The sequence below is a fragment of the Martes martes genome, assembly GCF_963455335.1.
Source record: "Martes martes genome assembly, chromosome: 3".
NCBI lineage: Eukaryota > Metazoa > Chordata > Mammalia > Carnivora > Mustelidae > Martes > Martes martes.
The window spans coordinates 80,966,749-80,983,991 of record NC_137890.1 but is presented as its reverse complement, the minus strand read 5'-3'; the positions used below and the strand labels follow the sequence as shown (position 1 = coordinate 80,983,991).

At 36.7% G+C, this 17,243-nt stretch overlaps 1 pseudogene across 1 annotated transcript; it reads left to right on the top strand.

The window, feature by feature from the left end:
• Positions 1 to 860: 860 nt before the first annotated feature.
• Positions 861 to 1,353, top strand: LOC308339907 (peptidyl-prolyl cis-trans isomerase A-like; annotated as a pseudogene). The gene has a single exon. The product of its transcript is annotated as a peptidyl-prolyl cis-trans isomerase A-like (transcript).
• Positions 1,354 to 17,243: the final 15,890 nt, after the last annotated feature.

Genomic DNA, 17,243 nt, shown 5'->3' with positions numbered 1-17,243 from the left:
AACAGGAAGCCCAATACAGCGCTCGATCCCAGGACCCTGGGATAATGACAGATACTTAACCAACTGAGCCACCCAGATGCCCCTAGTCAGTCTTATTCTTAATAAAGAATCATTTCTCTTAAAACTAGAAACAAGGAAAAGAAGGGCATTACTCCTGTCCTAGCACTATTTTGGGAAAGGCTGGTCTTCACAATTTTTAACCTTTAAAATATTAAAGGTACATAACATATGTACAGAAAAGGTTACAAACCAAAGATGTATAAATTCAGGCAAATATTCATGTAACCAACAATATGGTTGAGAAACAAAATCTTCCCCAGCACATTCAGGAACTCCCAATCTGCATACCCCTTCCCCATTACTACCAACTTTCCACTCAAAAAGGTAATCATATCCTGACTTTACAGGTAACCACTTTCTTGGTTTTCTTTATAATGTACACACCTAGACATGTTTCTCAAAGCCAAAAAGTCGAATTTTGTCTTTTTAGACTGCATATAAAATGAAGTCAAGTTTTAATTTATCCAGTGCAATTTTCAGTTGATAATCAGTTGGGTTATTTCCACAGTGTGGGTGTTTTAAACAATGGGAATTTATTCCTCACATTTCTGGAGGCTGAAAGTCCAACATCAAGATTTTGGCAAGGTTGGTTCCTTGGCTTACAGATGGCCATCTTCTCTATGTGTCCTCACATGGCCTTTCCCCTATGTATGCATATCCCTGATGTCTCCAGCTTGCTGGCCCATCTGGTAGATTTGAGGTTTGCTAGCCTCTATAATTACGGGAGCCAATTTTTAAAAAAATCAGTCAATCAGGCCTTATAGACACCACCTTCCTGGACCCACCCATGCTACCTAGCCATGGTCAGCCCCATGATGTTCCTCTACATCACCGTGGACAGTGAACCCTTGGGCCATGTCTCATTTGAGCTGTTTGCAGATAAAGTTCCAAAGACAGCAGAGAACTTTCATGTTCTGAGCACTGGGGAGAAAGGATTTGGTTATAAAAATTCCAACTTTCACAGGATTATTCCAGGATTTATGTGCCAAGGTGATGACTTCACACACTATAATGGCACTGGTGGCAATCCATCTATGGGGAGAAATTTAATGATGAGAATTCCATCCTGAAGCATTGGAGTCCTGGCATCTTGTCCATGGCAAATACTGGACCTAACACTAGCCATTCCCAGTTTTTCACCTGCACAGCCAACACTGAGTGGTTGGATGACAAGCATGTGGTCTTTGGTAAGGTGAAAGAGGGCATGAATATTGTGGAAACCATGGAACACTTTGGGTCCAGGAATGGCAAGACCGGGAGAAGATCACTGTTGCTGACTGTGGACAAATCTAATAAATTTGACTTGTATTTTATCTTCCTTCTGGAGCTCAAGAGAGCACCTCTTCATCCCTATCTGCTAGAAATATCCTATAATCTTTGTGCCTTTGCTGCAGTTCTATTGGTTCCAAATTTTTTTACTCCCCTCCAAGTCTAGCTGGATCGCAGAATTAAGTTTATTTATTTATTTATTTTTTGTTTTTGTTTTTTGTGGGTTTTGTTTGTTTCTTTTGCTTTGTTTTTTTTTTTTAATTTTTTATTTATTTTCAGCGTAACAGTATTCATTGTTTTTTCACCACACCCAGTGCTCCATGCAATCTGTGCCCTCCCTAATACCCACCACCTGGTTCCCCCACCCTCCCACCCCGCCCCTTCAAAACCCTCAGGTTGTTTTTCAGAGTCCATAGTCTCTCATGGTTCACCTCCCCTTCCAATTTCCCTCAACTCCCTTCTCCTCTCCATCTACCCTTGTCCTCTATATTATTTGTTATGCTCCACCAATAAGTGAAACCATATGATACTTGACTTTCTCTGTTTGACTTATTTCACTCAACATAATCTCTTCCAGTCCTGTCCATGTTGCTACAAAAGTTGGGTATTCGTCCTTTCTGATGGAGGCATAATACTCCATAGTGTATATGGACCACATCTTCCTTATCCATTCATCCGTTGAAGGGCATCTTGGTTCTTTCCACAGTTTGGCGACCGTGGCCATTGCTGCTATAAACATTGGGGTACAGATGGCCCTTCTTTTCACTACATCTGTATCTTTGGGGTAAATACCCAGCAGTGCAATTGCAGGGTCATAGGGAAGATCTATTTTTAATTTCCTGAGGAATCTCCACACTGTTCTCCAAAGTGGCTGCACCAGTTTGCATTCCCACCAACAGTGTAAGAGGGTTCCCCTTTCTCCACATCCTCTCCAACACACGTTGTTTCCTGTCTTGCTAATTTTGGCCATTCTAACTGGTGTAAGGTGGTATCTCAATGTGGTTTTGATTTGAATCTCCCTGATGGCTAGTGATGATGAACATTTTTTCATGTGTCTGGTAGCCATTTGTATGTCTTCATTGGAGAAGTGTCTGTTCATATCTTCTGCCCATTTTTTGATATGATTATCTGTTTTGTGTGTGTTGAGTTTGAGGAGTTCTTTATAGATCCTGGATATCAACCTTTTATCTGTACTGTCATTTGCAAATATCTTCTCCCATTCCGTGGGTTGCTTCTTATCAACGAAACTAGAAGCTGGTTTTTTGAAAGAATCAATAAGATCGATAAACCATTGGCCACACTAATCCAAAAGAAAAGAGAGAAAGCCCAAATTAATAAAATTATGAATGAAAAGGGAGAGATCACAACTAACACCAAGGAAGTAGAAACAATCATCAGAAGCTATTATCAACAGTTATATGCCAATAAGCTAAGCAACCTAGATGAAATGGATGCATTCCTGGAAAACTATAAACTCCCAAAATTGAACCAGGAAGAAATTGACAACCTGAATAGACCGATATCTAGTAACGAGATTGAAGCAGTGATCAAAAACCTCCCAAAAAACAAGAGCCCAGGACCTGACGGATTCCCTGGGGAATTCTATCAAACTTTCAAAGAAGAAATAATACCTATTCTCCTGAAGCTGTTTCAAAAAATTGAAGCAGAAGGAAAACTTCCAGACTCTTTTTACGAAGCCAGCATCACCCTGATCCCCAAACCAGGCAAAGACCCTACCAAAAAGGAGAATTTCAGACCGATATCACTGATGAATATGGATGCTAAGATTCTCAACAAGATCCTAGCAAACAGGATCCAACAGCACATTAAAAAGATTATCCACCATGACCAGGTAGGATTCATCCCTGGGTTACAAGGATGGTTCAACATTCGCAAATCAATCAATGTGATAGAACAAATCAATAAGAGAAGAGAGAAGAACCACATGATCCTCTCCATTGATGCAGAAAAAGCTTTTGACAAAATCCAGCATCCGTTCCTGATTAAAACGCTTCAAAGTATAGGGATAGAGGGAACATTCCTGAACTTCATCAAATCTATCTATGAAAAACCCACAGCAAATATCATCCTCAATGGGAAAAAGCTTGCAGCCTTCCCATTGAGATCAGGAACACGACAAGGATGCCCACTCTCACCACTCTTATTCAACATAGTATTAGAAGTCCTAGCAACAGCAATCAGACAACAAAGAGAAATAAAAGGTATCCAAATTGGCAAGGAAGAAGTCAAACTCTCTCTCTTCGCAGATGACATGATTCTTTATATGGAAAACCCGAAAGACTCCACCTCCAAACTACTAGAACTCATACAGCAATTCAGTAATGTAGCAGGATACAAAGTCAATGTCCAGAAATCAGTGGCTTTCTTATACACTAACAATGAAAATACAGAAAGGCAAATTAGAGAATCGATTCCATTTACTATAGCACCAAAAACCATAAGATACCTCAGAATAAACCTAACCAAAGAGGTTAAAGATCTGTACTCGAGGAACTACAGAACACTCCTAAAAGAAATTGAAGAAGACACAAAAAGATGGAAGACCATTCCATGCTCTTGGATGGGAAGAATAAACATCGTTAAAATGTCTATACTGCCCAGAGCAATCTATACTTTTAATGCCATTCCAATCAAAATTCCACCAGTATTTTTCAAAGAGCTGGAGCAAATAATACTAAAATTTGTATGGAATCAGAAGAGACCCCGAATTGCTAAGGAAATGTTGAAAAACAAAAATAAAACTGGTGGCATCACGTTACCTGATTTCAAGCTTTACTACAAAGCTGTGATCACCAAGACAGCATGGTACTGGCATAAAAACAGACACATGGACCAGTGGAACAGAGTAGAGAGCCCAGATATGGACCCTCAACTCTATGGTCAAATAATCTTTGACAAAACAGGAAAAAATATCCAGTGGAAAAAAGACAGTCTCTTCAATAAATGGTGCTGGGAAAACTGGACAGCTATATGTAGAAGAATGAAACTTGACCATTCTCTTACACCGTACACAAAGATAAACTCGAAATGGATAAAAGACCTCAACGTGAGACAGGAATCCATCAGAATCCTCGAGGAGAACATAGGGAGTAACCTCTTTGATATCAGCCATAGCAACTTCTTTCAAGATATGTCTCCAAAGGCGAAGGAAATAAAGGCAAAGATGAACTTCTGGGACTTCATCAAGATAAAAAGCTTCTGCACAGCAAAAGAAACAGTCATCAGAATTAAGTTTATGATTATGAAATAAAGACTAAACAACAACAAAAAGAAAATCAATCACTTTCTCTCTCTCCACGCATACACACATGCATGTACGCACACACACACACTCACACACACACATATGCACACACATCCTATTAGTTATGTTTCTGTTTCTCAGGAGAACCCTGACTAAATGCAGATTTTGGTACCAAGAAGGAAAGTACTGTTACAATGAATACCTGAAAATGTAGAAGTGGTTTTGAAATGGGGTAATGAGTAGAGACTGGAAAAGTTTTATTGTGCAAGTTATAAAAAACCTAGATTTTCTTGAAGGGAGTATTGAGAGAAATATGGGTGTTTGTTTTTGTTTTGTTTTATTTTCAAAATATGGATATTAAAGGCAATTCTTGTGAGGTTTCAGAAAGTAGTGACAACTGTACTACTGGTAACTGGAAGAAAGTTCTTTCGTTTTCCATTTTATTTTTTTAAATTGGTTTTGTCTTTGTCATTTAAAGAGTTTTATCTTTTTGTAAATTTTTAAAAATTTTTTATAAACATATAATGTATTATTAGCCCCAAGGGTACAGATCAGTGAATCGCCAGGTTTACACACTTCACAGCACTCACCATAGCACATACCCTCCCCAATGTCCATAACCCCACCGCCCTCTCCCTACCCTCCTCCCCCCAGCCACCCTCAGTTTGTTTTGTGACATTAAGAGTCTTTTATGGTTTGTCTCCCTCCCGAGCCTATCTTGTTTCATTTATTCTTTTATTCTTTTCCTACCCCCCAAACCCCCCACGTTGCATCTCAGCTTTCTTTCTTAAAGTGCCTCTTCAAGTTTTTATGCATTTTTTAATTGGGTGGTCATTTTTCTTATTTAATTATAGGAATATATATATATATATATTATATATATATATATATATAATATATATATATATATTTTATATATATATATATATATATATATATATATAAAAAATTCTGAATAGGAGTTCTTTGTAAGTAATCGGTGTGACAGATACCTTCTCCCACTCTGTGGTTTGCTTTTTCACTCCCTTAATGGTATCTTTTGATAAACTAAAGTCTTATTTTAAATCTTAAATTAAGGTGTTCCTTGGTGGCTCAATCAGTTAAGCAGCTGTCTTCCACTCAGGTCATGAATGCCAAGGTCCTGGGATCGAGCCCTGCCTCAAGCCCCACATGGAGCCCTGCATTGGGCTCCTCGCTCAGTAGGGAGCTTTCTTCTCCCTCTTCCTCTGCCTGCTGCTCCCCCTGCTGTGCTTGTGCTTCTCTGTATCAAATAAATAAATAAAATCTTTTTTGTGTAGGGGGGGTTCTTAATTCTTTTTTTTAAAAATTAACATATAATGTATTATTTGCCCCAGGTGTACAGGTCTGTGAATTGTCAGGCTTACATGCTTCACAGCACTCACCATAGCACATACCCTCCCCAACGTCCATACCCAGCCACCATCTCCATACCCACCTCTGCACGGCAACCCTCTGTTTTGTGAGATTAAGAGTCTCTTATGGTTTGTCTCCCTCCCAATCCCATCTTGTTTCATTTTTTCCTTCCCTACCCCCCAAACCCCCCACGTTGCCTCTCAACTTCCTCATATCAGGGAGATCATATGATAATTGTCTTTCTCTGATTGACTTATTTTGCTAAGCATAATACCCTCTAGTTCCATCCACGTTGTTGCAAATGGCAAGATTTCATTTCTTTTGATGGCTGCATAGTATTCCATTGTAGATATATATACCACATCTTCTTTATCCATTCATCTGTTGATGGACATCTAGGTTCTTTCCATAGCTTGGCTATTGTGGACATTGCTGCTATAAACATTCAGGTGCACATGCCCCTTCGGGTCACTATGTTTGTATCTTTAGGGTAAATACCCAGTAGTGTGATTGCTGGGTTGTAGGGTAGCTCTATTTTCAACTTCTTGAGGAACCTCCATGCTGTTTTCCAGAGTGGCTGCACCAACTTGCATTCCCACCAACAGTGTAGGAGGGTTCCCCTTTCTCCCTATCCTCACCAACATCTGTCATTTCTTGACTTGTTAATTTTAGCCATTCTGACTGGTGTGAGGTGGTATCTCATTGTGGGTTTGATTTGTATTTCTCTGATGCCAAGTGATGTGGAGCACTTTTTCATGCGTCTGTTGGCCATCTGGATGTCTTCTTTGCAGAAATGTCTGTTCATGTCCTCTGCCCATTTCTTGATTGGATTATTTGTTCTTTGGATGTTGAGTTTGATAAGTTCTTTATAGATTTTGGATACTAGCCCTTTATCTGATATGTCGTGTGCAAATATCTTCTCCCATTTTGTCAGTTGTCATTTGGTTTTGTTGACTGTGTCCTTTGCTGTGCAAAAGCTTTTGATCTTGATGAAGTCCCAATAGTTCATTTTTGTCCTTGCTTCCCTTGCCTTTGGCGATGTTCCTAGGAAGAAGTTGCTGTGGCTGAGGTCCAAAAGGTTGCTGCCTGTGTTCTCCTCAAGGGTTTTGGTAGATTCCTGTCTCACATTGAGGTCTTTCATCCATTTTGAGTCTATTTTCATGTGTGGTGTAAGGAAATGGTCCAGTTTCCAGTTTTCATAAGGAAATGGTCCAGTTTCGTTTTTCTGAAAATTGGCTATCCAATTTTCCCAACACCATTTGTTGAAGAGACTGTCTTTTTTCCATTGGATATTCTTTCCATAAATAAAATCTTTTAAGAAATAAATTAAAAATAGATCTTCAATTAAGGAAATAAATTAGGGAATTTAAGTATTAGTTAAATACCAAGATGAGCATTATTAAAATAGTTTAATTCTTCGGTTTTTTTCTTTATGGTAAATATGTTTTTGTACTCTTGCCTTTCATATTTAGAACTGTGGAACTCTCTGCCTCACAATAGTTTGACTTAATGATTTTTTTGACTTTATGATGGTGTAAAAGTGATAAGCATTTAGTGAAAACAGTGCTTTGAATTTTGTATTTTGATCTTTTCCCAGGCTAGTGATATGTGCTATAATACTCTTGTGATCCTGGGCAGTGGCTTCATCTCCCAGTCAGCCATGTGATCAGAAGAGTCAACAACTGACACACTTAGAACCATTTGTACCCATACAACCATTCTGTTTTTCACTTTGAGTACAGTAGTCAGTAAATCACATGACATATTCAATACTTTGTTACAAAATAGGCTTCGTGATTTTGCCCAATTGTAGGCTAATGTAAGTGCCCTGAGCACATTTAAGGTAGGCTAAGCTAAGCCATGATGTTTGGTAGAAATAGTTGTATTAAATGCATTTTGACTAATAATGTTTTCAACTTATGATGGGTTTATTAGGACAGAACATCACTGTAAGTTGAGGGAGATATGTAAAATTAAACTGGAATGATTTGCTTATGGTGCAAAGTAGAAGTCAAGGTTCATTTTTTCCACATGAACTGCTAATTAATTATCATTTCTCAAAAAGAAATTATTTCCTCACTGCCTCTTTTGTTTGCTAGTCATAAGTCTAGCATCCATATATGACTGATGTCTTTCTGGTTATATTCTATTGGGCAATTTACCTGTGCTTGTACTAATATCATGACTGGTAAAGCAAGTCCTCCCAGGTTATTCTTCTTTAAGAGTGCTTGGATATTTTTGGCCCTTTGCATTTTCATATAAATTTTAGAATTAGCTTTTCAATTAGAAAATTTTAATTCCAGTATAGTTAACACACAGTGTTATGCTAGTTTCAGGCATACAATAGAGTGATTCAGCAATTCTATACATTACTCAGTTCTTATCATAATAAGTGTACTCTTCAATCCCCATCACCTATTTCACTCATTCCCTACCACGCCCACTCTGGTAACCATCTTTGTTCTCTATGGTTTTTAGTTTATCTGTTTTTCTTTGTTCATTTGCTTTGTTTCTTAAATTTCACATATGAATGAAATCATATGGTAATTTCTTTCTCTAACTGATTTATTTTTCTTAGGATTATACTCTCTAGATCCACCTGTGTTGCAAATGGCAAGATTTAATTCTTTTTTACGGCTGAATAATTTAGAATCAGCTTTTCAATTTTCATTAAAAAATATGTGGATTGCATTCTGTTCCTTTGTAAAAAGTTGACTTCTTTTTCAAATTTTTATTTAAATTCTAGTTACTTAACATACAATATAATACTGGTTTCAGGAGTAGAATTTAGGAGCATCTGGGTGGCTCAGCCGGTTAAGCAGTTTCCTTCGGCTAAGGTCATGATCCCAGACTCCTGGGATCAAGCCCTGCATCAGGCTACCTGCTCAGTGGAGAGCCTGCTTCTCCCTCTTCCTCTGCTTGCCGCTCTGCCTACTGTGTTCTCTATCTCTCTGTCAAATAAATAAATAAAATCTTTTTAAAAAAGGAGTAAAATTTAGTGATTCATCATTTACATATAACACCCAGTGCTCATTATAACAAGTGCCCTCCTTAATACTAGTACCCATCTCCCTCCATCAACCCTCAGTTTGCTCTCTGTCATTAAGAGTCTCTTATGGTTTGCTTCCCTCTCTCTTTTTTTCCCCTTCCCATATATTCATCTGTTTGGTTTCTTAAATTCCACATATTAATGAAATAATATGGTATTTATCTTTCCTTGATGGAGTTCTTTCACTCTAGCTCCATCTATGTCCTTGCAAATGGCAAGATTTCATTCTTTTTGATGGCTGAGTAATATTACATTGTGTGTGTGTGTGTGTGTGTATGTATATATGTATATATATGTGTGTACACACACACACACACAGACATCTTCCTTATTTATTCATCAGTCAATGGGCATTTGGACTCTTTCCATAGTTTGACTATTGTTGATAATGCTGCTATAAATATCAGGGTACCCCTTTGAATCTGTATTTTTGTATCTTTTGGATAAATACCTAGTAGTGCAATTGTTGGGTCATAGGATAGTTCTCTTTTTAATTTTTTTGGGGGAAACTCCATACCATTTTTCAGAGTGTCTGCTCCAGTTTGCATTCCCAACAATGTAAGGGGGTTCCCCTTTCTCTGCATCCTTGCCGATATCTGTTGTTTCCTGTGTTGTTGATTTTAGCCATCTGACAGGTGCGAGGTGGTACCTCATTGTAGTTTTGATTTGTATTTCCCTGATGATGAGTGATTTTGAGCATCTTTTCATGTGTCTGTTAGCCATCTGAATGTCTTCTTTGGAAAAATGCTTGTTCATATCCTGTGCCCATTTTATAACTGGATTATTTGTTTTTTGGGTGTTGAGATTGATAAATTCTTTATAGACTTTTGGATATTAATCCTTTATCAGATATGTCATTTGCAAATATCTTCCCCATTCTGTAGGCTGCCTTTTCATTTTGTTGATTGTTTTCCTCACTGTGCAGAAGCTTTTTATCTTGATGAAGTCCCAATAGTTCATTTTTGGTTTTGTTTCCCTTCCCTCCAGTGACATGTCTAATAGGAAGTTGTTATAGCTGAGGTCAAAGAGATTTCTGCCTGTGTTCTCCTTTAAGGTTTTTATGTTTCCATGTCTCACATTTAGAATGTGAGGTCATTTTGAATGTCTTTCATCCCTTTTGAGTTTATTTTTGTGATGGTATAAGAATGTGGTCCAATTTCATTCTTTTGCATATTGCTGTCCAGTTTCCCCAACACCATTTGTTGAAGAATTTGTCTTTTTTCCATTGGATATTCTCTCCTGACCATAGATTTGTGGGTCCATTTTTTTGTTTCTATTCTGTTCCATTGATTTATGTCTGTTTTTGTGCTAGTACCACACTGTCTTGATGACTGCGGCTTTGTAATATAGCTTGAAGTCTGGAATCATGATACCTCCAGCTTTTCTTTTCTTTTTCAGGATTGCTTTGACTATTCAAGTTCTTTTGTGGTTCCATAAAAATTTTAGGCTTGTTTTTCCCAGTTCTGTGAAAAATGCTGGTATTATTTTGGTAAAGATTGCACTAAATGTGTAGATTGCTTTGGGTAGTATAAACATTTTAATGATGTTTGTTCTTCCAATCCATGAGCATGGGATATTTTTCCGTTTTTTGTGTCTTCTTCAGAAAATTGACATTTTAAATAATGAGTTCCTTGTATAGTTTGGATATTAACTCTTTATCAGATATATAGTTTCCAAATGTCTTGTCCTGTTTAGTAGGTGCCTTTTGTTTTAATGATGGTTTCCTTTGTTGTGCAGAAGATTTAGATTTTGATGTAGCCCTATTTGTTCATTTTTACTTTTGTTTCCCTTGCCTTTGGAGTCAGATCCACAAAGACTTCTCTAAAGTCAACATTAAGGATTTTACCACCCATGTTTTCTGCTAGGAATTTTATAGCTTCAAGTCCTGCATTCAAGTCTTTAATCCATTTTGAGTTTGTTTTGTGTATGATTTAAGATATCAGTCTAGTTTCATTCTTTTGCATTTTGCTGTCCAGTTTTCCTAACACTATTTATTGAAGAAACTATCATTCCTCCATTGTATGTTATTGACTCCTGTCTTGTAGAATAACTGTCCATTTATGTGTGGGTTTATTTATAGGTCCTCAATTCTGTTCTATTCATTTGTGTGTCTGTTTTTGTACCAATACCATACTGTTTTGATTACAGTAGCTTCGTAGTATACTTTGAAATAAAAGACTGTGGTACCTCCAACCTTGTTCTTTCTCTTTGGTTATTTAGGATCTTTTTTTAAAAATAATTTTTAAAAAAATGTATTTGACAGAAAGAGATCACAAGTAGGCAGAGAGGCAGGCAGAGAGAGAGAGAGAGGAGGAAGCAGGCTCCCCACAGAGCAGAGAGCCCGACACGAGACTCGATGCCAGGACCCTGAGATCATGACCTGAGCTGAAGGTAAGAGCTTAACCCACTGAGCCACCCAGGGTCTTTTGTGGTTCATACAAATTTGAAAATTAGTAGTTTCAGTTTTGTGAAGTATGCCATTGGAATTTTGATAGGGATTGCTTTGCATCTATAGATTGCTTTGGGTAGTATGGACATTTTAACAATGTTAATTCTTCTGATCCATGAGCATGGAATATCTTTCCATTTATTTATGTCTTCTTCAATTTCTTTCATCAGTGTCTCATAGTTTTTCAGTGTATAGGTCTTTTACCTCCTTAATTAAATTTTTCCTTGGTATTTTATTCTTCTTGATGCAATTGTAAGTGGGACTGGTTTCTTAATTTCTTTTTCTAGTGTTTGGTTATTAAACCATATAAACACCAAAGATTTATGTATGTTGATATTGTACTCTGCAACTATACTGAATCTGATTAGTTCTAATAGTTTTTGGGTGGTATTTTTAGGGTTTTCTCTATATAGTGTGTCATCTGCAAATAGTGACAATTTTACCTCTTCCTTTCTACTTTGGATGCCTTTTATTTCTTTTACTTGCCTAATTGTTGTGGTTAAAACTTCTAAAACTACATTGAATAAAAGTGACTAGAGTGGCATCCTTGTCTTATACCTCGCCATTGACTATAATGTTAACTATAGGACTGTCATCTATGATCTTTATTATGTTGAGGTATGTTTCCTTTATACCTACTTTGTTTTAGAGTTTTTATCTTAAATGGGTGTTGAATTTTGTCAAATACTTTTTCGGCATCTATTGGCATGATCATATGATTATTAATTTTCATTTTGTTAAAATGACGTGTTATGTTGATTAATTTGCTGATATTGAACTGCTCTTGCATCCCTGAAATAAATTCCACTTGATTGTGGTATATGGCCCTTTTCATATATTGTTGGATTTGGTTTGCTAATATTTTGCTGAGGATTTTACATCTATGTTCATTAAGGATACTGGCCTGTAATTTTCTATTTTTGTCGTGTCCTCATCTGGCTTTGGAATCGGTAATGTTGGCCTCTTAAAATATCTTTGGAAACTTTCCCTTCTCTTATTTTTTTTTGGAAGAGTTTGAGGATAGGTACTAAATCTTTGAATATTTGGTAGAAGTCACCAGTAAGTCACCTGCTCCTGGACTTTTGTTTGTTGGGAAGTTTTTGATTACTGTTTCAATTCCTTTACTAGTCATCAGTCTATTCAGATTTTCTATTTCTTCCTGATTTGGTCTTGGTGGGTTGTGTATTCTAGGAATTTATACATTTCTTTTAGGTTTTCTAGTTAGTTGGTATATCACTGTTTTTAGTGGTCTCTTATGATGCTTTGTATTTCTGTGATCAGTTGTAAAGTCTCCTATTTCATTTCTGATTTTATTTGAGTCCTCTCTCTCTTTTTCTTAGTTAATCTAGGTAAGGGTTTATTTATTTTATTTATCTTTTCAAAGAATCGGCTCTTAGTTTCACTGATCTTTTCTTTTGTCTTTTTAGTCTCTATCTCACTTAGCTCTCCTCTGATCTTTATTATTTCCTTCCTTTTACTAACTTTTGGCTTTGTTTGTTCTTATTCTTCTAGTTCCTTTAGGTATAAAGTTAGACTGTTTGTTTGAGATTTTTCTTGTTTCATGAGGTAATCATGTGTTGCTATGAACTCTTTCATAGAACCACTTTTACAGCATCCAATAGATTTTGGTATGTCATATTTCTGTTTTCATTTGTCTCAAGGTAGTTTTTATTTATTCTTTGATTTCTTCAGTGATTTATTGGTTGTTCAATAACATGTTGTTTGAAAGATTTTATATATATATATTTTTTTATCATATAGTAAGTTGATCTTTGGGGGTCTATACAGTTCTATCAATTTTAGTACATGAAAAAGATTTGTGTAATCACTACCACAGGCAGGATACAAAACAGTTCTAGCACCCCAATTAGATTCCTTGTGTTATCCCCTTATGCTCACTGTTTCCCTAACCCCCAGAAATTATTCATCTGATCTCCATCACTCGAGGTCCCATCTGTTTGTGAATGTCACATAAATACAAGAGGAAAAAGCACAGGTTTTTCAGTCTGGACTTTGCCCATCTCTAGAAAATCACTTGATTTTGTCCTAATCCTGTTATACCTTTAAAATTCAGGTCAAATATCATTTCTCTGGGAAGTATCCTTTGACCTCTGCTCATCGTCATCAAGCTAATTTCTAGGTTTCCATAATATTCTGTGCATACTTCTAATCCAGCGATTTTAATCTCCTGCTTTAGTCTCTAAGCTGCTTGGGGGGGTAGATACTCTTTACTTAAATTTTTCCCAATTGCCTATCATAATACATATATACATATGCAAACATACATATGTAATTAGTGATTATTAAAATTTAATGAATAAATAATTTAAAAAGATACTAAAGAAGGTAACAGTGAAGCTCCTAACCTTGGGTGTCTAGGTGCTGAAATTAAGAAAAAATAAAATCAGCAGTACATGGTAACTTTGAAATACAAGGATTTGAGAGTTTTCTAGAAAACAAAAATCACAAATAGAAAGGTGTGCTCAGATCCATTATTTATTAGATATTTTAACTCCACACTCATATTCAGGTAGTCCAGCCCAAATATTTTAATAAATATTTTTGTACTTAATAGGCAGTTATTGTGGTACCCAATAGTGGTTGGGTTAGGGGAGGCAGTATTTCCCAGGCCAGTAATTTTCCAACTATTCCCTATCTTTATGGTGTTGAAGAGGGACTTTGGAATCATCTCCCATGTCAGTTTCTGGATAATGGGGATCCAGACCCCTGACCTCAGTTTTAATCAGAGTTTTGCCTTTGTTTCCATTTCAAGAAAGAGTTCTACTGCTTAAAAAAAATAGAAGTTGGAGCACCACTGCCATAGCTGGAGTGGCAAATGCAGTTCATATCCATCTGTGATGTACCAACTTCTCCAAATTCATTTCCTCTGGAGTATTCTTTAAGGAGGTAATTTTTCTCATTTTAATCCCTTTCATGATTAGAATCCACTCTTGTCTTGCTTACTTGAACTTCTGCCAAGTTCTGGAAATTGTCATTAATTTGGATGATTCTCTGGAGTTTTGTCTTGAGAGTATGGTTTTCAGCCAACTCCTGGAACTCCTTCATTAACCAACAGGCACTTAACCCCTTCCTTTTGAGTTCTTTCCAGTGAAAATCTTTCTTAATGGAAAATTGCACTAGTAGTCAGTGATCCTTTGGCTTATACTGTTCATTTTTGCTTATTTATAGTATTCATTGTGTAGCACAGAATTATGAGGCTTGTAAGTAACAGAAACTGTACTACTTGAATTCCAAAGTGAAGTTTAACTCGTTACTATTATAATCAAATACAAGTATGATTAACTCAATGTCTTTAATCCATAGTGTCTAATTCTGAGTGGGGAGTGAGACAGATGATCACCTCAAAGGAGGGTCACAGGTGACTGGGAGAATAGGGAGGGGTTAAGGAATAGGAATTTATAATGAGGAAGAAGAACAGGTTCAAGGTGTTTTAAGTGTGTGGGAGAGATACAAGTCAAGAAAGTTCTCGCCAGGAGAAACACCTCCAACAAGAAAATTCTGGAGGTGGAACAAGTCTAAGCAATGCCAAGATCCAAGATGTGACATGGCTCGTGGGTGGCTGATGGAATGAAGTGAAGGCCAGTAGAGTTGAGAAGGTCAGCTTTGTGAGGCAAATGGTTAGATGGATTGCCAGTGTGGCTGTTTGGGCCAATTAGCTTTCTAACACTCTATGTGAATTCTCTAAAGGCTATAATAGTGGTTTAAAAATGACACTGCTTCTCCTAATAAGAAGTACTTTGTGAAATTTCCAACTATACCAAGTCTCAGCTTCTGTTGCTGACCTAGCTCCAGGAGAAGCATGATTAGAGAATAAGCTCAATAAGGAAGATAAAGTAGATAGGATAGTTGGCTGCTATATTGTGGAGATGCTGAGGACTTAACTTGGTTGGGATTTTATGTATATAAATATATTTTTTATATTATTATATATTTTATACATATTTATATATAAAACATATATATAATTTTTTATATGTGAGCTTTAAAATATGAATAAAAAATATATATGAATTTTTAAATTATTATTTTGTTTGGTTTTGCTCATTGAAGGCAAGGGTGGACAGAAACCAACCCCTATCTCTGTGGTCATTGCCTCCTACTCACAGCCAGGCCAGCAGGTATGGCCTGAGGGACACTGCCACAGTCCTGGATGCCCAAGCAGAGCACAGCAGGATTTCTTTGTTGCCTAAAAAAAACCCAACCAACCAACCAACCAAACAAACAAACAAAAAAACACAAACAGATTTTAGAAGACCTGGGAACTATGGTTATGATTGAGGTCTCTATGAAAATTCAGAAAACCAGTTTAGAACAGTGTAAAGTATAACTAGAAATTAACCAGAAGTAAAGGAAAAAAGGTCTCCTTTACAGCTAAATGGGCCTGGCTGAAATATGACATATAGTATACTTAATCACCATGATATATACTTTCTTGAGAAAACGTTTTCAATGGGTGTGTGTGGTAACAAAGTCCAAGGTGCAACTCTGCTGGCAGAGTGAAGCTGGAGGTCAGTTAAGTTGAGGAAGCCAGGCTGTTATGAGTCATTTTGTCAAATGGATCACTAACATGGAAATTTTGACCAATTAGGAAAGAGGGACAATTAAGTAGTAGATAATCAGAGTTATTCAGGGATGCATCTTATTGATCAAAAGAGTTAAGTATATTAGCTTCTTATGATTTCTTTAATAAAGTCCCACAGATTGGGTGGCTTAAAAAATATAAATTTATTTTCTCCCAATTCTGGAGGTTAGAAGTCTGAGATAAAGTTGTTGTTAGGGTCACTCTGAGACTTGGGGTTGAATCCTTCCGTGCCTCTTCTTAGCTTCTGGTGGTGACCAACAATCCATGATGTTCCTTAACTCAGAGCTGCATCATTCCAATCTCTGACTCTTTTTTTTAAAATGACATTTAAATCTTTTCTTGGGAAAATATTTGCCCTTTTTTGTTGCTTCCTTGATTGGTTTTTTAGTGTACTTTAATTCAAAGTACACTATCTGTGTACTGTTTAATCTGTCTTTCAGACAGATTGTAAAACTCCTCCCAGTGGTACTTCAGATAAGCCACCAATTCCATTTATTTCTTGGCAATATTCTTCATAAAGCCCTCTGCCTCCATGTCCTCTTATTATCTCCAGGACTTTTGCACAGCCATCTCCCCCTCATCCTGGAGACTTGCTTTGCCTTTCACTTTTATTGGACCCTCTGATTCAAGAACCCATGGCTTCCTCTTTGTTTACTCGCTCATTATGGTGGAGATCATATTCCAGGAAGTTTCTAAAGAAAGGTACATGAAAGGTAAATCTTTTGAAGTTCTTCATCTATAAAAATATCTCTAAATTCACTCCTGATTGGTGGTTGAAGGTAGTAACAGTTATCCTCCAGGTTTTAATATGGCTGTTGACAAGTCTGATGTCATTCTATTCATTTCTCATCAAGTTCACCGTATCTTTTCTTATCTTGTGTTCAGCTTGCTGATTCAGCCATTGACATTATGTTTTTAAATTTCTAACTTTTCCATTTGATTCTTTCTTATAGGTTTCATGTTGTAGTTATGTGTCAGAACATCACTCCTTTTCATGGGTGAATAATATTCAATCTGTATTTATGTTTTATATATTACATCCCATTTTGTGTACCCACTCATCTATTTTATGTCATATTTAAGTCATCATTAAACCCATGGTCATAAAGATTTTCCCTTGTTCTACAAGTTTTAAAATTTTAGTTCTTGTAGTTCTTTAGTCTTTGATCCATTT